This window comes from Pteropus vampyrus, unplaced genomic scaffold (assembly GCF_000151845.1).
Source record: "Pteropus vampyrus isolate Shadow unplaced genomic scaffold, Pvam_2.0 Scaffold453, whole genome shotgun sequence".
Classification (NCBI taxonomy): Eukaryota; Metazoa; Chordata; class Mammalia; order Chiroptera; family Pteropodidae; genus Pteropus; species Pteropus vampyrus.
In genome coordinates this window covers 490412-514105 of record NW_011889234.1, presented here as the reverse complement: position 1 = coordinate 514105, position 23694 = coordinate 490412, and the positions used below count along the sequence as shown (strand labels likewise).

Below are 23694 nucleotides of genomic sequence, written 5' to 3'. Positions count from 1 at the left end.
TGGGTATATTTTAGTCAACTATTGTATGGATGCCAGCTTATTGAGGTTGCTAATATGGTCAACTTCTGATTAGCACAGCTTTGTTTAAAATTCATTTTTGAGTGCTCACTGTGTGCCAAAATGCAGTTTTAGAAGGCAGTTTATTTATTTTTTATTAGCTTTCCCTTTTTAATACTTAAGGTTTTAACACATTTTCTGTCAGGGGTAAGCTAAAATCAACATTAATTTGCATCCCCTAAACATACACCTCAAAATCAGGGGAGCTGGCTGAAGTTGGGGCGCTGAGCAGAGAAGTTAAAGTCCTAGTAATTTACTATGGATAGTCCACACAGATCTAAACACCTGCCCTCCTACTCTTAAGGTCACACTGAAAAACCAACTCAGAGTCACAAACAGAAAACCAAGAGTTATCTACAACCTGAAGTATTCCTGAGCCATATATGCAACTATAAATCATAGGAGGTAAATGTTCTTTTTCACTTTTTATAACTGCCTGAAAATAAACTAGAAGTAGGCACGTGAGAACGACAACTATTTTATACAACAAATTAAGTTATGTTTTAACCAGTGGCTCAACTCCTCCCTCCTTCCAAATAAAATTCTGATTTCTAACTAATAGAACAGTCCTTTCATGTTGATTTTGTCTCTTCCAGTTAGCAACACAAAAGAATTACGATCATTAATCCTCTCAATTTTATGTAGCTTTCAGAGGCCAAATGAAGAACAGGATCATCTTGTTAATAAATCTTTCCCATTAAGCTTATGACTGTAGACTTAGGCTAGATTTTTCAAAAGGCACTCTATGAGCCAAAGGAGTGGGTTACCTTATTGTCTAGCAGTTCCCAAATGCAGTAGGACTATATCTGATTTTAATGTACAGATGTCTTGACTGGGGGGGGGGGAACCTCAAAGATCATAATCCCACACATTTTAGATGGAAGAGGAACACTTACTAAAGACATTATTTCATATAATGAAAAGAGACACAAAACAGTGTTTAGAAGGCCTGAATTTCAGTCATTCCACCACTTGCTAACTTTTTAATTCTCTGGAAGAACTACAATTCTCCTGCTCATCACGCAGTTTTCTTGCTAGGATTATATGCGAAAATTCAAGGGTAAGTACTTTACAAATAGTTTTAAAGGGCTATCCCAATATTCCTGACATGAATGAATTACTCTGCATTCCGTTTGTTCAAGTGTGACTGAAGATGATCAAAGCCAGTTTCAGGCCTTCAGCAGCTCTGCCAGTTGAGAATCTCTAAAGTGGGTCCGCTATCATTGCTGCAGGGGGTGACGTCAAGCTGTTGTTTACAGAAGAAGAAAGAGCTGCCAATTTCCACTGAGCAGAAGACCGCAGTGGCCAGCCTCCTTTGGCTGTGTGTGAGCAAGAATGGACTATTTATGTGTGGCATGTGTGTACATGCAATGGTTCACATGCAGGGGCACCAAAACAAGAAAACTGTTTTGTGTATATGCACCAGCACACGCTTTGGGGCTTATGTTTTCACTAAGAAAACTAATCAAAATTGATCAAAATGCAACTTTCACTTTTGTTACTCTCTGAAGGAGAAAAAAAAAAACTGCCACTCTCAGAAACTTCATTCTCAGTTTGATTTTTTGAAAGCATTTTTAAGGTAGAACAGTCAATTCTACTTTTTTACAGACTCCTCCTCAAGTTCTACAAACATTCACTAACGAAAAGAATATGGGACATGTATTTCAAAGTACAAAATATCTTCAGACTGCAGTAGCCAAGTTTTATAGGAATGACTTCATTTTCAGAGTGGTTGGAGTTGCTTCCTCCTGTAAGTTCAGGAAGTACTCACTCTAATATCAACACACTCTAACTGAAGCCACTTTGGGGAGATATTTTGTTAAGTTTACGACTATAAAGGAAAAAGTATCTGGCTTATTAACATATGCCCACTCATGAAATCTCCTGGCTGAAAGCAACCTTATATTGAATCAAATTCAAAAAGGCAAAAGGAAAATAGGGGCTGCGTTCATTATTCTTTTTCTTTCTACTATCTATCACCTCTGGGATAGTAGTCAAATCCTGAATAATATGGGAACAGATCATGTGCATAACTGGCACTGAAACTTTACTTCAGACAATAAGCCTAGTGTAAATCCTAATACTGGAACACTGAAGAAGAAAGATGGGGAATATTGTTGGTATCTGGAAATGTACTTTCTTCAGTCCTGTTGTAAATATATCTGAAAAGGAGAGAAACTATGGCTCAGTAATAAAATGAAGTTGAGGAAGAATCCTGAGTTGTATTTGGTTCTATAGCTGATCACAGCATAATCCTAGGTCAAATACTTAGCCAAGATGTGCCTTATTCTTAGTATCTGAGAAATGGGAGTATTAATAGCAAATATTATTTTCCAATTTTTAGGAGAACATAAGAAAAAAATAGTAAATGAAAAGTCTTTAGGCAATATTACATTAGAGGAATTAGAAAATAATAGAAACGTGGGCTGAGAATCCAGCCTGATATTGACCAACTCTTTTGAGAGCTGGGAAGGATAATATGCTAAACAAGTAGGAAGTGTTATTAACACTTCCCACATTTTATAGTGAGACAAAACAGCAGTGCAACAAATATGGCACCAATTTGACTTTTCCAGGGCCAGTTCCAGCGAGTAACATTGGCCCCATCTTCTTAAACACATCAAGAGACTTGAAGGGCCATCCTGGGCTCCTTCTTACCATGAATACTCAGAATGGACACCAGAAAACCCTGTAGAAAAATATGAAAGTAATTTTAGGTTGTACTTGAAAATTGCTATTACCAGCTTCATTCCTTCATGTGGTGAAGGACACCTGAACACACAAGTCAATAATGATGCAAAATAATGATACCAAAATGGCAGCATGTAGGAACATTAATAATCTGACACTCGAGGATGTTTTAAAAGTGCGGGAATTTTATTGACTGAACAGAGCAGTGACTAGAGCAGACTTTCACATATCCCGAGACTCAGTAAAGTTCATGAACTTTATTTTTAATTTAAAAGAAATAAAAATTTACATAAAGCGATAAACTTGTCAGTCAAAGCAATCAGCAAGAGGAATAGTAAAAAAAACCAAATTGATGATAATCGTCATATTTATTATGTTCTCCTAGCCAGCTTACTTAAAATTCTAAAATCAACTATTTGGACTTTATTTTCGTTACCCTTCCTGGCTGTCTAACTGACAGAATCACTATAAAGCAATTATAAATGCATGCCAAGAAAATGAGGGCATATGAAGAGTAGAAATTTATAACTGGATTAACCAAGTGCCTGAGTTTCCACTTAACACATCATGGCTTACCGGCTGCACTCCAGTATACCAAAACATCTGCTCTAAGGTACGCTACTTAGAAAAATCATAATATACTTGCTCGCTATGCATTTGCTTCACAAACTGCCTCCTTGGGAGCACAAATTGCTCTAAGAACTCACTACACTAACACTCGTAAGTGACTACTGAATCACTTCAACTTCAAAGACATACCTAATAATAAAAAAAAAAAACAAAACTCAGTTCCATTTCAGTAACTGGCTGAACAGGACAGAATTTCTCTTTGCCAAGAACTTTTTCTTGGTCATAAACATTTATTTTTTTTTCCTCATCACATAATGGTGTGCTGAGTTTGCACTAATATCTGCATCAGAAGTTGAAGGATAGATACTCCAAAGTGCATTTCATTTTGTATTACTAAGATAAGAAGCAAGGATACTGCTAGCTGGAATGTCAACAACTTAGACCAAAAAAACAACTTGAAAGCTTTCAAAAGAGTAACTCTCACACCAAAAATGTCTTTAAGTGTACAACTGGCTAATATAAGATGAAGCAGAAGAACCAAAGAAAAGGCTTCCACTTTATTTTAGAAAATTTAAAAAAAAAAAATTCATTTAAAAAAACCCTTTTTATTCTTATAATCATTCAAAAATAAGTCACAGTTTCTCCAAAAGAAGTGAAACATAAGTCACCAGAACACTCACCAGCTATCATATGAAATGATTAGTAGATTACACAGATGAACCAAAAAGGGTGGCAACAAGCACCTCTCCTCTATCACCCGTCAATATAGATATTTTGCCCACCTCCCTGTCCAGTCATCACATAAAAGCAAAACAAATAAATACTAGTCGAATGTCTTTATGTCTCTATTAGTGATCTTAAGTTAGCCCAAATAGAAAATGTTTCATTTTCATCATATTGTCCTTATAATGCATAAGTGCTGCAAAAAACAAAACCAAAAATTCATGACCCATGTCAATCAAGTGCACTTACCAGTCAGAAATCAGCGATAACATGTGAAATGGGCTGCATTGGAATGCGACAGCAATGCTGAGAAGACAGGAGCATCCCTGTACCACAAGTTTTTCATGCTAAGTTAGGAAAGATGAACTGCATCACTAGCAGAGTCCATGACTTCGTCCATAATAAGACTACATTGATGGCTAATTACAGACAAATTTTCTACTATCAAATTTTTCAACCATAATACAATTCTAATAATATCCTCAAACTACCCTTTGCTTTTGTCCGGTTGCATATTTTTTTAAAAATTACTTCTCAAAACTCACGTTGACTAACAAATGTCCCCAAATGCTTCATGCCTCAGTCACACGGCATATAGTTAAAGATGCACAAATTGAATGGCACAATGATTAATATGGCAAAATGGGACTTATGGCCTTAAAATTTCCCCATGGTATTTGGGTCTTTCAGAAATAACAAAAATCATTCTCCAAGTATAATCTTGTTTCCAAATAATTTTTTTAAAGCTACCATATTTTTCTTAGCTGGCCAGCAATTGTTCACTGGTTATGATGCAATTTTTAGTCAAAATAAGAACTCCTTATGAAAAATGTAACCAATAAATGACCTGGGACAAAAGCAGTTTGCCCTTAGAATCCATTCCACAGAATTTTAGACCCTGCCCATAGCTTTAAGATGGAACACAAAAATGATCAAATCAAGAAAGAAACAAAGACAAAGCTCTGGCAATTACTCTATCATCAGAATATAAGTCCTGGCTAATGAGAGGCAGATAATACACTGCTCTCCAACCCATTGTCACTGGGACATTTTTTCCATTCTCTCAGGGAGACTGAAAAGTAGGAGAAAGAAGCACAGTTGACATTTTCTCTGTAGGAAGATAAAAAAGAAATTGAATCAGTCCCAACTGCTTAGCCCTGATTGGTTGTTACCTGCCTGACTGTCCCCAACCCAACTGTTAATCCCAGCAACCAGTAAGGCCAACTGTATAGCTATGTACAAATGTTTCTTACACACGACTTTTCACATCACGGCAAAGCCAGCCTTATTCTAGTTAGGAAATTAGATTTTAGTGTGAGCTTTTGGATTTTGATCTTTGCTTTCTTTTCATTTCTTTTTTTAACACTGGTTAGTGGAAATAAAAATAAAATCTGGTATTAGATGGGAAACAACAGCCATTTCACTTTTCATTTCAGCCTCTGAACCACTGGTGGCAAACTTTAGCTAAACAGTAAAAGTGTTTGTTACACAGCAAAGGAAATCTTGTCCAAAAAACTTTTCTGCAAGGTATTAAAATAAAAAAATTTGCCCAAACAAAACCAAACTTCGCAAGTTATAACTATATGCCATCGCTTCAAAAAGTAACCAATAGCACTTCGAGGAAATGCAATATAAGTTTCAAACTTTTTTTCCCCAAAACCCTAGCACTTGTAATTAAAATTATAGCCACAATGTCCCTTCTCTGGCTTCTTTAATAAAACTACAACTTATTTCAGAGTTCTGCTTTCACTATGCTGCTTCATAATTTAACATTTACAGAACCTTCATTTGAGATGTGTAAGAGACATCAATACACACCTAAATGGTTCCTTAAAAAGTATCCCTCTGGAAAAAAAAAAAAGTATCCCTCTGCTTAAAATGATTCATGCCAGCAGAAACTCTGAATTACGGATGGAACCATTCAAAATCTGAGTATTTTCAATGTTCAAGAAGTTTAACAGCTCAATAGATATCTCATCAACATTAAATCTAAAAATTAAAGAAAAAGGGAAAAAAATGTAATTGAAAAGGGACAAGCCAGTCAGCATCTTCCAGGTCAAGAGAGACACCAGACTTTTCACCCTTCTATTCTCCTGCCATGGAGGTTGGTGAGAATTAAATATTTTACTTCAGGGGCCAAGAAGGTTAATAACTCTCCTTCAAGAACAACCTTGTTGTTTAGGTAGAAATTTTTTTTAAAAACTGAAGATCTTCCCATGTGATTGGGTTGTGACAATTTTGCAGGACTTCACAGGTATTTCCGGAGTGTTTTAGAAATCCCATAGGGGAAAAACAATGGCAATCCTTCTTTACATATTTTGCAAAGGGCGTGCCTGAACAAATACCCTCCAGTGTTCATACATATTGGAAAACACATCTTTAGCAGATGACTTTCTCATGGTGAGTGAGAGAGGGTTCAAGAACAAGCAATACAAAAGAGACTTGCAGGTAAAATTGAACACAATTCTTTTAAGAAAGTAAGTTTTGGAGAAATCAGAGCAGCTGAACTACCACCGTAAGCCTATATTTTCCCAAAGTATCAAAGGCTTGGTCTAACCTAGGCAAATAAGATACTATATTTCAAATAACATTTTATTTTGCTGAGTTTTTCCTAGGTTATGGTGTATTTCTTTTAGTAAAAAGAGTAAATCTATTTCAACTCTTGTTGTTTTTATGGAGAGTGAAATTAAGGAGATTTTTGTTCACATTTGATCTGGAGCTGGATAAATATGCACACACTGCCAACAGTATCCCTCTGCGGCTTTGGAATACTGTAAAGTGACGCTGAAATATATAAGAAAAAATGAGATGGGCCAAGACAGATTAATGGATGTTATCTGACCAATTTGCAAAGTATACATAAAATGCTATGTCCTAAATACTGAGGTAAGAGGACAGGTAAGAGCCCACTTAAGGGAGCCACTTATATATATGCTTACTAGTATAGAGTATGGCAGTAGCAAAGGAATACAGAATTTTCTATAAGATGGAAAAGAGAGAAGAAAAATAGGAATTAGTATTTATTCAATATCAGCTTTGTGTTTGTTGCTTTATCTACTGTATATTAGTTAATAATCATAGCAGTAGATATCACTGTTGCCATTTACAGCTGAGAAAACCAAGGCTTAGAGCGGAGTAATGAACAGTTAGTGGTAAACCCAACAGCCTTTCCTCTCCCTAAGAGAACCCCATCCCCAAGTTACTGGTCCAGACAGGGCAGAGATGCCCAATCAGACAGAAAGACTGACAGTCCATGTCTGTGAAGAGACTTCCTGACTTCCTCTGAATACCATATGAATGTGAACCAGCTTTAAAAAAGAGATAAAACAGAAGTTGGAAGCCAGTAAGGAGTCTGGCGCAGTATAAGATGCTAAGAATTGCATTTGAGCTACAGAACTGACCAACTCTGAAACCTACCCTAACTCTGGATTTGTTGTGAAATAATAAATTTCCTGATGATCCCAGTGAGCTTAAGGGTGGTTTCTCAAAAACTCCTAACTGATATAAGAATTTAACTTCTCCAAGGTCACCTGCAATAAGTGGCCAAGCAAGTGTATGAACCAACATTGTTCTAGCACAAAAATGAGCTTTTTCCACTAAACCACACTGTGGCATGAACTTTGATAAGTGTTTTCTCTAATGATATCTCATGCGATGTTAGACCTAGAAAGGATCTTACCTCACCATAATAAGAAAATGCATTTACCTCATAAAAATGTTTGAAATAGTGGCTTTATTGCTAACACAAAGAAACAGATCTTTAACAAAAAAATTCCCAGAATTTCACATTCTACAGACCTTCTCACTTCATATGCATTTAATTTTTAGTAGAATACGAATTCATATACCTTTAATAAATGGAAGTGAGCTCTCGAAAAGCATTCTAAGTTATTAATTTTCTTAGGTGAGATAATGGTATTGTGGTTATGTAGAAGAATGTTCTTATTCTCAGGAGATGCATAGTGAAGTACTTAATGGTAAAGAGTCATGATATGTGAAACTTACTTTCACATGGTACAAAAAAGTATACATATAGAGCAAGAAAGGGAGAGAGAGTCATAAAGCAAATACAGCAAAAGGCTAACAATTACTGAATCTAGGTAGAGGGAATATAGGTATTCACTGTGTTACTCTTTCAAGTTTTCTGCATGTTTGAAAAGTTTTACAATAGGAAGTTTGGGTGTAGGGGTATCTGGTGTGGGAAATAGCGCTGCAGAGTACAATGTGGCTATACATTAGAATAACCCGGCAACTTTTAAAATACTGAAGCCAGGGCCTCACCTCGGGTTGTGGCCTGGGCGTGGGTAATTCTAAGGTGTCCCACTAATATGGCAGAAAGAGCCTTAAAGCCACAACTCTTTAATACTCTCATAGTCCCATACAGATAACTGAAAAGTTTTCTAGACTATTTTTTATTCATGAAAAATTGCCAGTGTTTTCAACTTAACATAAGCATTAATTCCAACAATGAAGAAACTTCCCTGAAACATACATTGGGTGACATAAGGAATATTCGATTAATATTAAAGCATCACTTTAGCAAACCTATATTAAGTGTCCTGTGCTGTGCTCAAGATGATGGGGGCAAGAAGAATGGAGCAGACTTAGTTTTTCCCTAAACAAATCTATTCATAGATTCTACGGTCTAACATGCCAAAATAAAAAAAAATTAAAAAAAAATTTTAATTTGAAAAAAAAAGAAAGAAAAAGAAAGGAACAATATTTAAGAAGCATTAAACCATTTAACCTCCTGAAAAAAAGTTTTACTAAATCATGCTCTTTACTCCGTGCCAAAGATGAGTCACAATCTGTTAAACTATAAGGAAAGGAGGATTCCTTGAAAAATATACAACTCCAATTCTCCAAATTCAAATTTGTGCAAATTACTTAAAGATACTCCAGTGAGCCTTACATATGGAAAAAAGCTCTCTAAGGTCCTATATCTAAATTTCAACTAGCGTATGGGCCTCCTCAGTTCTATTTGTCTTTCTTAAAATATGTGTGTCTGGGGTATGAAATGGAGGTGAATAAATACTAGATAAAATAAAATAGAGAAACAAAACATAAATGACAAACTTTAAAAATATAATTCTTATAATAGAGATTTTATCTTGAAAATATACCTTACAACCTAAGCTTTTTTAAAAAAAAAAAAAAAGGTTTTTTGATATACAATAAATGGACATATTTAAAATGTATACTTTGGTCTGTTTTGACATATGTTTTGGTATGTTTTGACATATGTATACACTTTTGAAAAAAATCACAGCAATCAAGATAATGTAATGACCATACTATCCTAGGTGGACCTTTGAATCAAACAGATATGTATAGCACAGATACAGTTTTCAGGAAAAGAAACTTTTAAAAGAAATTGTTATTTAAATAAAAAAAAAAGACATTTACGGCCATGTCACCCTGAACAAGCCCAATCCCGTCTGATCTCAGAAGCTAAGCAGGGTCAGGCCTGGTTAGTTCTTGGATAAATGGAAGACCAGGTGCTGTAGGTGTAAAATAAATAGGTAAATAAATATAAATAAATAAAAATAAAAATAATAAAAAAATTTAAAAAGAAGAAGTAGCCATACAACGGTCCAAATACTTTCACCAACAGATAAAACAAACATTGAGGCTTTGGATTTTTTCCCCTCTAATTTAAATCTAATAGACAAGCATATATTGTGTTATTCTGTGTTAGACTTAGGCCCAAATAAACAAACAAATGTTTTCTGGAAACAAAGGGAGTCTTAATATTTTCAAATATCCAGAAAAATAAAAACAAAAGCCATAGTTACACAGAATTATGTTTGAGAATTTAAACATTCACACATCAGGAATTCTGGCTAATTCCAAGTCAAAAAATTTAGAAAGATTATACCTATGTATTATAGCAATATATACAGATTTTCTAAATTTGGTATATTAGGCCCAGAGGTCTCTCATTTCACAGGCAGGGCTGCTCCAGGCAAATTGAAGAAGAAAGAGTATGTCCTCACACTGTCAGAGCCTCCATCTCCACTTCTTCCCTTCACTCTCAGTGTTTCTTCCATATTTCAGTGAACTCCCTTTGTCCACAGGGCCTCACCGATGTACCACGCTTATCGAAGCTATGGAGTAATTTTTGTTCTCAAGAATCTAAAGCACATCCATGGTGTGTCCATACATCCTATTCTCAGGCTCAGAGTCTCTGCTTCCCATGGGGATAGCTAGCTAGGGAATGCAGTACATGACCAAGATGTGTGCTCCATTCTCTTTCCCTTCCCTTCCTTGCTGAGCAGTTGCAGCAGCTGGAAGAGAGACTATCCTACCCTGCGGTGCCTCAGGCACAAAGAAGGCCTGCTAACCATCTTTGCCCAAACTTGAAAGAAAGGATGGACCTCCAGAAGGCAAGTCCATTTGACCCAGGACTAAGTTTACTGTAGTGGCCTACACCAGACTTCCCATCAAACCAAATCCAATATTGCTTAATACAAGAGATTTCATTTTCATGTGGGGATCTTTTGTCTCTGCAACTAGACTGTGAACACCATTATGGACAGGTGCCATGTCTTATTAGTCTCTGATAACAGTAAGCACATGGGACATGTATTAAATACTTATAAATAAAAAGAAAATTAATAAAAAACAATTATATTATATTGTATGACTGTTTTACTACAAAGATACTTAGATATATCTACTTTAATATTTGAAATGGAAATGTACACTTAAGGTTCTATTTCTTTGTTTAGGAAATTACATAGTTATTATAATCATAGAAACAAAATATTAGTTCTTTATATATACTAGACAAAGCAAATTTAAGATTTTCTTGCTAATTGTGCAATATTGAGATGACTCCATTTCCGTTGTGAAATTTTCAGTGTTACACATTTTTTTCAGGCTCTGTTACAAAGAAAACAAAGCAAAGGGAGAAAACAACTTTAAAAAGTGTAAAGAAATTTCAGACCATGTCCACTGTCAGGTTCTGCAAGATTCACAAATGAGGATGATTTCAAATTTCATTACGTTACATTATAGGTTTTTAATCTGAACTCAAACTCAAATTAAAATTGTTCATTCAAAAGGAGTTTTGTTTCAGGATTTAGGATTCCTTTTATACCAAGTCTAAGGGCATTAAATCCATATAAAGAAATCTTATTTTTTTTTTTCAGATCATTACACAACGTGTAGTTATGATTACTTAGAATAATAGATAACAAGCTCAGTACATACCAATTTGTTTGGAATATAATTTCTACAAGGATGAGAATAGTTGTCTCTTTTCTTCACTGCTGTAATGTATGTGCCTAGTAAGAGTGGCTGGCACACAATAAGTGCTCAATAAATACTTGTCATATGAACTGTAAGAATAAATGAATGAAAGCCAGGAATGAGATACAGGTATGGGGGAAAAAAAAAAAAGCTCAAACTTCTTCTATGAAGCACAAATTTTATAAAGTACAATTTCTGGAAAATATCTTATTTAATAGACTCCAAAATTCATATAATCTTATATTCGGATTGTATAAACTAAAAGTAACAACAGACAGTTTTCTAAATCAAAAAAAGGATTCATTTTGTTTAATCGAATTGAAAGTTTTCCTACTACTGATGGTTGAATAATGTCAGGTATTTTGAGAAAGTATTAAACATTCTCTCCCAATCAATGGATTTTGGTGCTTAGGAACACTTTTTCCTCAAAGGACTTGTATATAAACCTTTTATGTTTAATAATACATATTCATTTTCATACCCTTTCATTTCCTTTTCCTTTTACCATATTAAATAAAATATGGTAAAAGGTGAAAAGAACCCTTAAAATCAAAACAAAAGTTAACTCAAAGGGATACATTTCATTTGTGTTTAAGACATGGAAGACAATAAAGCTGATGGTTACTTCACCAGGAATCATTAATCATTCAACAATGGTAAACCCTGGAAAACCTCACAGTGGACTTGATCTGGTGTTAAGTCTGGTTTTAAGGAGTTCGAAACAAAACAAAACAAAGAAGCTGCTCTTCATGTCTAATGTGATGTGCTCAGGCCAGCCACCCCCGGTCAGGTAGCTATGGTCATTGCTAAAACAGCCCTCGGAGCTCGCCAGGCTACTACTGGATATGGAGTAAAACAAAGCTTTGATGTTTGAGATGTTTCAAGGTAGCATAACCAGAAAAAAATTCTGTGGGTATCCCATCATAAAAGAGGTTAATAGAAAAGCTGTAAATAAACATCTATCTCACAGTTTTCCCTTTTACCACCTCATTTAGGGTAAAACTTGGTTTTAGGTTTACAAAATGGCCCCTTAAGTTTTGTGTAGATTAGATGATCACAGAGCTCATCTTCTGAAATAATGCAAAGCAAATTTTCTATATAAGAAGACTTGGCCTCAGTCTCATAAAAGCAGACTAAAATAAATAAAAACTACTATCTTCATTCCTTATACAGAGACAGAGGCAAAAGACAGTTAAAAAAAAAAACAAAACCCTGCTATAATCAAGAAAAAAGAATACCAACGTCAAAAGAAGATAAGGTAAAATAAGAAGGTGTGTAAAAAGAAAAGACTCATGTGGAAATATTAAGAAAACTGAAGAAACAACGGTAGAACAAAGAGAAGAGCGTTGTGAAAAATAGAAAAAAATTAAATTACAAATGGGCTGTTTGGGTCATTTTATTTAATATGGTAAAAGTAAACATTAAATACACTAAAGAGTTATACATACCACCACACAAGACATAAACATCAATGTGGATTTTAATTCTAAAGCAGAGAAGAAACCTGCTTATTCTAAGTTTCTGTCAGTCGGATGAACAGTAAGGATAAAAGGACGGTATAGTTTTAAACTTGCTTTCTGCTTAGCATCCTCACATTAGAGGATTAATGTTCACTATACTTAATATTAGTTGGAATAAATAATATTTCTTTGTATGCCCACTTGTTTTGATAGGTCTTATTCTGAGTACACTAGAATTTCATTTCCACTGAAAAAAGTGAGTAGCATCACGAGGCTGCGACAATTCTTCTGCTAGGAACCAGAAAGAGATAAAGCTGAATTCAAGTAACTTACGTAATGTGCTAACTCTGGGATTTTGACTTTTAAAGACTTCTCATGTTTAGGGACAAGAGAAAAAAAGGCTAGTTTCTTAATATACAGCCTTTCCACAGATGTCTTTACTCACCTTCCCAAATAAAAGATTAGCTGTAATAAATGAAATCCCCCAGCCGCTATATTCTGAAATCTGCACATTTTCATTGCATTCAAGGTACAAAATAAATGAGTATAAGCAAGAGTCATATAGCCAAATAATCCTTTTGAAATTTGAAATTAAATAATATGATTAATTTTTCTCTTTAATATACTGCTAATGGAATCTGCTATATCTGAATATTTTTTTCCTGCAATACACATGCATTTTCTTTTAGATACATAAAGTTTGTTCTTACAATATCAACCTCTGTTACAACCCAGTTACAAAACTCAGTGTTAACATTTAAAATCCCATTCAAAAAACCAAAGTTCCTTGCCTCTTTAAAAGGTACCATATACATTCTTGTCAACATGCAAGAAAGAAGTCTCTTCAAACGTAGTTAAAAGGAAAAAATGTCCTTCAGACAAAGATCCAAAAGGTCACAATTTTTAAATAAGGATAAACAAATACCCATTTCTAAATGCTAATATATACTTTGTATTTGCTTGCATTTTGTCTTTCTCCAATGCTTTTAAAAAGCACTAATACAATGTCATCTGTGAATGAGGGTAGGGTAATCGCCCTTGCCTCTTCCCACTGAAAGGATATGAACATGGAAAATCATGGAAATTAAGCGTAACGCTCAAGGTCACGTGCCAATAAGTAGCACCGCTCAGTCTAGAACTCCATGGACCTTAATGCTACGTTTATGTCAACAGATAACAGATATATTATTTTCAACTCTTTTTGATTACTGACAGTACAGCAAGTCCTCAAATAATGTTGTGTTCATTTCGTCATTCCATTACGACGTTGATGAGATGCCATAGGAAATTAACTCTTGTTTATATCAATTAGCCTATGGTAAAACTGATTTCATTTTACATTATTTTCCTTAAAGTCGCAGAACCTATCAATGATGTTAAGTGAGGTATTACTGTATAGTTATCCATTTTCCTAATGTTAGAAGACAGAATAGAAATCACAAGCCCTAAAAGTTATATCTATCTTGCTTTCCCCTTATTTCCAAACAATTCTTCATTAGAAACATTGCTTTCTTAAAAGTTGGAGACATCATATATGTGTGTAAAATACTAATAAATACTCAAATGTCTTCACAAAAATGTTAAATAAAAAGAGATAAGAGATGTGAGCTACAGAAATAATGTCATGCTAAAATGTGTCAAGCGAAAAATAAGTGACCTTCTATCGTGCAGACCAGACATTTAAGTGTAGTTTCTAAATAATTATAAATTAATTTTTAAAGTTTCATTTTAGATTGCTGCTTTAAGAATATATGAACATAAAAGAACAAGTTTTCTAAATTAATTGTTTTAGCTGATAAAAATGCAATATATTCAACTAAACTGGGTAACCAGGTTAAACAAAAGATTACATATACAAAATTATCTACATTATAATACATAGTTTACATATTTGAAAAGTTTTAACAGTGTTATGGAACACTGTAACACTTCTGAGTAAGTTAATATTCAGATTTCATTACTGGGGATATCAGTTTCATAAAAGATTCTTGGATTTTATAATTTCTGGGGGCATGATAATTAAACTGAATTTTATTGACAAGTAAAACAGTGATTCTATAAATGAAGCAAATGGTAGGCCCTATCAATTTTGCTTATTTATAAAATATAGATACCCCAATTATGTAAAGCCTATTAAGTGTATAGTGAAGTTTAAAGTGCTTTATTTGCTAATTACATATACCTCCTTTATGATTCCTATTACGCTATTTACTACAGCTATTTCAAAAGCTAATTATTTATTAAGACAACTCAAGAGAAAGTTTCATTCTTGAATGGAAAGAAATAAAGCTTTGATCCTTAAGGAAAGGATGCCGTTTTGATAATTTTCCTAGTGTTAGTTTGATAAATTCTCTTCATTATTATTATATTCTGAAGCCTATAACATCACAGCTTCACTTGAGACATTCGAAATCCAACTTGTAAAATTCGTATTAATTATAATAACATCCAATTTAGTGACAGAAAGTTTGGGAGTCAGAAAATCTTATGATTAAAATGGACATGTCGGGTATCAAAGGAAGATATTTGATATATATTTTTGAGACTATTTTAAGTTTAATCTTCAAAATAAAAAATATTTTCTTAATAAATTATAAGTTATACTGTAATTCCCCTCATTTATCTTCTATTTACAAAAATAATAGAAAACGTAAAAATTCAACTCAGTAATACAAATAGTATTCTCCACGATATCACTTACAATGTCATTCAGCTACTCATAAATAACTTGAAAATAACATTATTTATAAATAACTTGAGAATAACATTATTTAATTCATTCCACAGCATTCACTAAACTTGTTTTTTTATTAAGCTTCTTTATGTACCAGGCACTCTGCTAGGCACTGGAGATTAAATTATGAATAAAACACTATTCTTATACTCAAAGAGCTTTCTGTTTAGTAGAAGAGGAAATTACAGATAACAATAAATGTGATAGGTATCATTATAGTAGAGGTATGTAGAGCCTATTATGCAAGTAGAGGTACGTAGAGCCTATTAAGTAAAAGAGTAACCAACTCAACTCATCAAATAACTAATTTCATAAAGAACCATATAAATTCTAGTTTAAAATTATAAATCCCATAGATCATGCATATTGATAAGAATTCTGCTTATTTTGACAGCGATAATTCTTTACCTTTACAAAAATTTTACCCACGTTTCAAGACTTACAAGAAGTGTAATTGAGAATTAAACTTTAAGAGATGTACCAAATGGTAGTCAAGATCTTTGCATATATTAACTCATTCCACCCTCACAATAACCCTGTGAAGTTAAGTGCTTCTGTTATCCCCATTTTACAGATGAGGAATCACAAAGACCGTAACAGGAAATGCTGGGACGTGAACTTACAGAATCTGATTCTAGAGGGTCCACTCTTAATCACTACACTAGACATCTTCTCTAAGGGTGGTGATGATGATGGAGCAGCTAACACCAAGTGCTCTGTAACATGCATTCTCATTTCCCTTTACAGCAGCTCTTTAAGGAAAAGTCATCCTTCCCATTTACAGGAGAAAACCAGCACAGGCCAGGTTTGAAACTGCCCAAAGTCAGCCATCTAAGCATGGTGGCAAGATTCAAACTCAGGCAGACTGGCTCCTGTGCTATGAGGCCTCTCAGTGATTCACTCTTACACTCATGAAAAAGGCCACATGATAAAATTTATTAAACAATTCAAAAAAGCTTTGTATAAGTCTTTCTCAAACACTTTGCAAGGTTTGGGAGCTTATGACAAACATTTCCTTACAACAGCATTTACATTTGAGTCAACTTTACTACTTTGGGCTGATCATAAACACATTTCTGCTCTTTAAAAAGAAATCTTTCTGAGGAAACTTGGCAGATTTCAGAACAGGAACAGTCTATTCTTTAAAATTAAATTTAGTAACAACTTATTCTGATTAGTCTGAAAGAGGAGAGAATGAACTACTAAGAGGCCTTTCCTGTACTTTAATATTTCAAAACACATTTGGTTTGGCCTAATTTGAATCTGTGGACAACTAGACCAGAACTTGATTCAAAAAGATTAATACCATTTTAAATAGACTGAATTCTACAAAGTGACCTCTGAAGCCAATTCAGAGTAACTACTTTTCATATTTTTTACTTAATCTCGAATTAAAGATACATATAGCAAGAGTCTCATAAAAGCATATATGGGCAAGTATGTGTACTTTTGAGCTACCGATAATCAAGAAACTAAAATTTTACAAAATTCTTAGCATGACATTGTTTAAGAGCAATCAAAAATACAAGAGGGATATCAAAAGAAAAAAATCCATATTTATCCTTAATACACTCCACTGTGCTCAGTGACTGAGAAATAAATTCTGTGTTGTAGTTTCTTGTTAGAATAGAGGTGAACTAAAGATGAAGAGTCAAGCTGGATTTTCATCTTAGCTTGCTTTCCTCCAACAGGTTCAGAGACTTCAAAAACCTTTACTTAAATACTGAATTCATATTTTTTCAAAAGGAAATATGTAAAACTATTTTAAAATAAAAATAGTAAGCCATGCCACTAGGCAACCTATCTTCCCTTGCTCTATCACCACACATTCAAATTAGAAATACCTTTTGTTTTGCCTTTATTGAATAAAAGTTTAACTTTGATTTGAAGGAAAATGTACCCATTAGCCGTGTTACACTTTTTGCAGGTCATAGAATCTATCAGATCACATTGCCGACCATTACCATTCACTAAGCATCCTAAAGACAGAAAGCTTGTCATTACCGCTCATTTTATAAGCGTTATAATGTCCCGATGGTGGAAGTCTGGCAATACCTAGAAATACAGCAGGGCTGGTGAATAAGGAGTCGAGGGGCGGGGGAAGAGGGAGCGAGGGAAGGAGGCAGTCGCCACCTCAAATCCACGCCGGACCAGGAGCCTTCTTCCCACAATGTGATCCTTGCCCTCCCCAAAGTGGACCGGCTACATTTTCCCAGATTCTCCCCGAAACCCCACATGGTACTCACCCTTCCGCGAAGAAGTCACCACCGGGTCCAGCTCCGAGACGGGTCCGGGTGGCAGCGAGGGAGGGGACGTCTGGGCTGTGGGCGGGGGGTGTCGGTGCGTCACTCGAGTGCAGGACGGTGAGTTCGAGGGGTGGGAGCGGAGAGGAGCAGGGAAATCAAGTCACGATCGAAAAAAAGAGGAGAAATGGGGGGAGGTGGAGAGCCCCCTCCCTAAAATAAACTCCCGGCCCCTACGAACCCCTGCCCCGGGAGGGAAAATAAATCAGGGGAAATAACAAATTGATAAATAAATCTCTAAAACGACGAGGAGCAAGGAACAGACTTTAATTTAACGGGAGGAAATTGAGCGAGGGCTGGAGGGGAGACAGAGAGAAGTGGCTCTGGGTCTATCCCATGCCTTTGCAGTCCTCAAGCAGAGGAGGCTGGCTGAGGGGAAGTTGCAGCGGCTCCTGAGGAGGAGGAGGAGGAGGAGTAGGAGGAGGTTACACCGTAACAAGTACAGACAGACAGCCATGGATCAGAGGGGCGCTGCGAGCAGGGGCGGCCGCGGCAAAGCGAGCGGCGGTGGCGGCAGTACCGCCTGCTCAGCTCGCTCAAGACATTTAATTGGATTGATGGGTTGTGCAGTGACTCACAGACTTTACAGAGTCGTACAGCAGTCCCCGCCCAGCTGGACAGGGGAGATGCAGCGGGGACGGGCGGGGAAAGGGGGCCGTGGAAGAGCGGGGAGGGGAGGAGGCGACTGAGAGGGCGAGGCGTTAGGGGGCGGGGAGTGGAGCGGAGCCACCCAATGGTGGAGCCCGCGGTTACGACGGGCGTGGGCGTCGGCCAATGGCAGCGCGGCTCTATAGACGGCTGGCTTCGCCCGGAGCCCAATGTGTCTACTAAGGACACTGCCGCGAACGGGGCGGGGGAAGTGGAGTGGAGGGTGGGGAGAGGTGGGTGGACGTTGAAGTGGGGGGTGGAGGGAAAGATGAGGCGCCGGAGACCGGAGGAGTCACTCTGCCTTCCTTGCTCCAGAAGTGCGCCTTCCGCCAATCCAAGGGCCGCGTGGGGGTGATGGACGCAAGTGTTTGACCAATGAGGAGGAGAAAGTGTCGCAGCGAACCAGAGGGGAAGGAGTAGGCGGGCCAATGCGCCCCCTCCCTCCAGCGGCCGGGTCCTCCCTCCCGCGCGGCTCGGGTCAGTCACGCAAATAACAGTGTGAGGGCTGGGGCCGCGCGGGGGGGCGGTGAAGGGGCCGCGCTGCTGGCGGCGTGACAGCGATATGGACTGGCTGTGCTGCCGACTTCGCGCCGGCAGGAGGAGGCGGCGGTGGAGGTTGGCTCCTTACTCAGCCTGCAGGCTGTTGCTGCTGCTGCTGCTGCTGCTGCTGCTGCTGCTGCTGCTGCTGCTGCCGCCACCGCTGCCGCTCCTAGTCTCTGTCTTGCTCTGCTGAGGAGTCCCTGTGCCCAAACCCCACACCCGAGGGGCAGCCACATTAGGAGTGAATCAGATCCAAACTTTGCCCACGTTCATGCAGTGCCCACTCCCGGAGACAGCTCTGTGTGACGTCCTGTGGGGCTGTGCTCTGCGATCTGAGGAAGCTGGAAGCCAAAGATCGGAGTCTTGGCAATGGCATTTGCCTCCTTGCTTGCCCGTCTTCTGGGGAAGTCAGGGTAGGGTGTGGACAGGTTGAAACAGCTCCTGAATACATACCATTTCTTTACTGAGTTCCTGGAAAAGGCACTTCTTAACCTAGCATGAGCGAAGCTGGATGGGCTTTGCTCTTTAAATGCGTGAATAGACCTTAGCTTCCTCCAACCATCTCTTCCGCAAAACTCTCTCTCCTCTGCCCACCCTCCTCACCTACAACCCGGTGGCAATGCTGAGGAACATTCACTATTAGATCTCACTGCTTATTCCCAGGAGCTATGGCTTTTCTCAATGTCTTGTCTACTGTCCAGTCATCATTTTAAGAACCTTAACTCTTTCCACGTACGCATCTGTCCTTGGAAGTAACTGCGGTTACCAATAAACCTGAATAGAGATGCCCACAAAAGCGGTTACACTGGCAAAATCCACCTTCTTTCCCACAAGGTGCATTTCTGCACATTATTTGAAATTTACGTCAATTGCTTCCAATCAAGAAACGAAGGAAAGTCAAATCATCTATCACCATTCCCACAAAAAGATTTTCAACCCTACGTAGAATACTCACTATCCATTTTCCATAGACAAGTTAGCTAGAGAGCTAGAGCTGATTTAGGGTCTTGAAATGAACACGATATTTTTTCATAATTACAAAATTAAAACCTATAGTGGTGTGGAAATCAGGGGAGAGAGAATAAGTGAACATGGAGGCTACTCTAGTCATTTTGAGGTTATCGTCATTTTAGGGTACAATTCTTCTCCTAAGCTGTAATTTTAACACTCAGCCTGACACCTCTTTCCTCTTTCCTTTCTCCATGATTTCAGCCTGTAGTCCTGAGTCTACCTAAGAAAATGAGCTATGCTGCAAACTTTTTGCAATACCTAGCTTGTGTATGCACTGCCCCTCTGTGTGTTGAAACTCCTTTGGATTTCAGCAGTGCAAGGCCGGTGTCCTCACCCCAGGACATAGTGATCCACAGAAGGTAGACCGTGTTCCCTTAGTCAGGTCACCCTGCGATAATATAGACAAACTAAATCTCTCATTTGAGAAAAATACCTCCACTTCTAATGTGGGCTGTTGTACTACATTTAAGAATGTGCTAATCATGCATTTTTGAAAGCCCTTTTCTTATTTTTCCCTCTGTGAGGTCATCTTGTGGCTCAGGTAAATATAACTGGTTAGAGTGTTATCTTACAGTAACTTATTTGTAAGTTGTAAGTATTGTAAGAGTACTTATAAAATAGAAGATTTGGAGTCTAGATACAAACTAGTATCTTTCAGAGGTTCTCCGAATACCCAGGGTTAGCATCCTGTGGCAGATGTTGCCCCCTGGTCAGTTGTTATTGGCACACCTCCTGTCCCCACCATGTGTCATTTTCTAATTCTGTGCTCTCCCTATTCCAGTATTCCTTAAATGGTTGTCGAAGGCCCACCCAGATTCCTGGATTTGCTCTTAGATCTATTGAATCATCATCTCTGTAGGCTGGACCTAGACATCTGTTTTTTAAACAAACACACCAGGTGACTTGAATACATATTAAAATAAATATTGGATTTGAGAACCCCTGTTTATTCCTTCCTTCTTTTTCTTTTCCTTCCTCGCATATCTGTTTCCTTTCTCTCACATTTATTTCCTTTATTCTAAGTCTTTTCTATTTCTTATTTTTGTGATCGCTTCCCTTTCTACCTGTCTTATAGGTAGGCCTATGTTATATACTTGCAGTGTGAGCTCCCCAAGAGAGGATGGAAAATTGTCTTTCATAAATACCATAGGCATACCTTGTAACTACAATTCTTAGAAGTACAGGAAAATCAATTAATTTTATAAGCTTAAAAATATCATTGTAGTTGATGTTACATATGAATCTATAATATGTAGCAAACTTACTAGTTTATGATTTCAAAATACACAGAGATATTATTTTTCATATTTGGGAACCATACTTCTAAATGCAGATTTCACCATACAAATAATACAATTTTGTATTGTTAGTGTCATTTTTCTTCTAAACAGTGTAGTGAGACTGATGATGGACTAAGAACTACTATGATTACAAAAAAAAGTACTGCTGGGATTTTTTTTTTGTCTCAAAGAGCTTACAATCTACTTGAGAGGCTTAAAAGTACACACACACACAATATTTAAGTAGGAACTTGAGGAAAAGTCTAGGAAGATTTTAAGTGAGTTTTTCAGAGACAGGTAGGATTTAGTTTATTTTTATCTTCCTTTTGCCTTATCTGTACTTTCTAATCTGTTATAATTACGAGTTACACATATAACTTTTTAAAATCTAAAGTAAAAAATTTATAAGCAATATGTGATAATAAAATATTTCCTTTTTACTGCTCTTAGATATTTATATGATTGCAGCTAATCTTCTCAATTAGATTATAAGCTTTTTATAAATATGTTTGAATATATACTATATACATGGACCAGGAAGCAAAAGCAAATCCTTTATTGAGGACAGAAGATTCAACCCAGACCCCATTAGGATTCCCACACATAGATCCTAGATAAATGTGAGCTCGCAATCCAAATTACAAAACAAATGAAAAAAGCCATCACTTTCAAGAGGAAGCAGAGGTAGGAAAAAAAAAAAAAAAACCACAGCAGAATTAGATTCTAAATCTGAAAAATGATAGTTCAAGAAAAAAATAGGCCCATTTCGCTTATGAATATAATAAATATAAAAATTCTAAGTAAAATATTAGCTAACTGAATCCAACATACTTACTGTGGTGAAGTAAGAAAAATGTTGAGATTCATTTCCCTGACTTTAGTATACATCTGTCTAGCTACCTATCTAGCCATTTATCATGTAAACATGATAAATCAAGTAAGGTTTGTTCCAGAAATTCAAATATGATTTAACATCATAAGGCATCAATTTGATTTATCTTGAAAAGACTAAGAGAGAAAAAGCACTTGAGAAAATACATCACTTATTAATAATAAAAACTTTCAGAAAATTAAGAAGAGGAAGAAATTTACTTAACTTTATCAAGGACCAAAATGTACAGCATAAATATTACTTAATGGATTAACTTTGAACACATTCCATTTAACTGTGGGACCAAGACAAGTTTGCCACTACTGTTTAACATGATATTGAAAGTCCTGGCTAACAAAATAAGATTTGTAAAAGGAAGAAGAAGCTAAATAGAAGAACCAAAAGGGAAGAGATAAAACTGGAATTGTTTGCAATAATATGATCAACCACAAATACATGCAGTAGAAACAACAAACTATTAGAAATAATAAGAGAAGTCAGCAAGATGACAGAGATGCTTTTCTCCCCTTCTCCATGGTACAGTACTAGTTTTTGTTTTCGTTTTTGTTTTTAACAAGGCATATGGCCAACCAGAATAAATACAACATTTGCCATCCTCCCTTGTAGGTAAGTATTGCCATCTTCCAGGTAATGGGTTAAAAGCAGAATTGGTGCACACTTCCTTAAAGAAAGAGGTGAGCCTCATCCTTGAAATGAAGACATATGTCTGAAGCTTCAGCAGTCATCTTAGACCATGAGAAGACCTTTGGTATGGAAGCAACAAGACAGAAGGCATCTTTTGTACCAGCCCCAACCCTAAAGTATCTACCTCCAATCTTCTTGAACTTTTTGAATAAAACCTCTATATTATTTATGCTATGATTATTTTAGTTTTTGTCTGTGTGTGTGTCTTTGTTGTTACTTGTAGCCACACCTAATTGTAACTGCTACAGCAAGATTCTTAAATACAAAATCAACTCATGAAAACCAAAACTATTCCTACCTATTAGTACTAACAAACTAGAAAATACAACAAAACTATAAGATCTTCAGGAATTGATCTAAGAAAGAATGCACAAAACCTTTATGGAAAAAATATTAACTCTATTAACAGATTTCAAAGGGGGATAAATAGTGTTTGTGGATAGGATGATATGAAATTATTAAGCTATAAATGACTTCTAAGTTTATTTATAAATTCAGTGTAAACCATTAAAACTGTAGCAGGATTTGAGGAATTTAAACATTCTAAAATGCATATGGAAAACTAAATTCCATTATAATTTGGTCATTTTTGAAAAAGAAAACCAGAGGGGAAATTTACCCTCCTAGATAATAAGACATATTATAAGTTATAATAACAGACATGTAGAACATTAGAACAGAAGAGTGGACTCAGAAACAACCCTTTTACCTCTGAGAACTTGCTATGTGATAATGGTAACATCACACACAAATCTATGAGGAAATCATACTGAGCTAGTCAACTATTGCTGCATTAATAACACTAAATAACAAACAACCCCCAAATATTTGTGGCTTTTAACGGCCA

At 36.4% G+C, this 23694-nt stretch overlaps 1 protein-coding gene across 3 annotated transcripts in view; it reads right to left on the bottom strand.

Moving 5' to 3' along the window:
• The window catches only part of SERTAD2 (SERTA domain containing 2), a 107726-nt gene extending 89376 nt beyond the window's left edge, over nucleotides 1-18350 (bottom strand). For 2 of the 3 annotated variants that reach the window (XM_011381860.2, XM_011381859.2), the window contains exon 1: nucleotides 17736-18350. The gene's annotated coding sequence lies outside the window, so the exon portion shown is untranslated. Of the gene's footprint in view, nucleotides 1-4290; nucleotides 4389-17735 lie in introns of all 3 variants that reach the window. The other variant, XM_023524245.1, reaches the window with a different exon arrangement.
• Between the last annotated feature and the right edge of the window lie 5344 nt (nucleotides 18351-23694).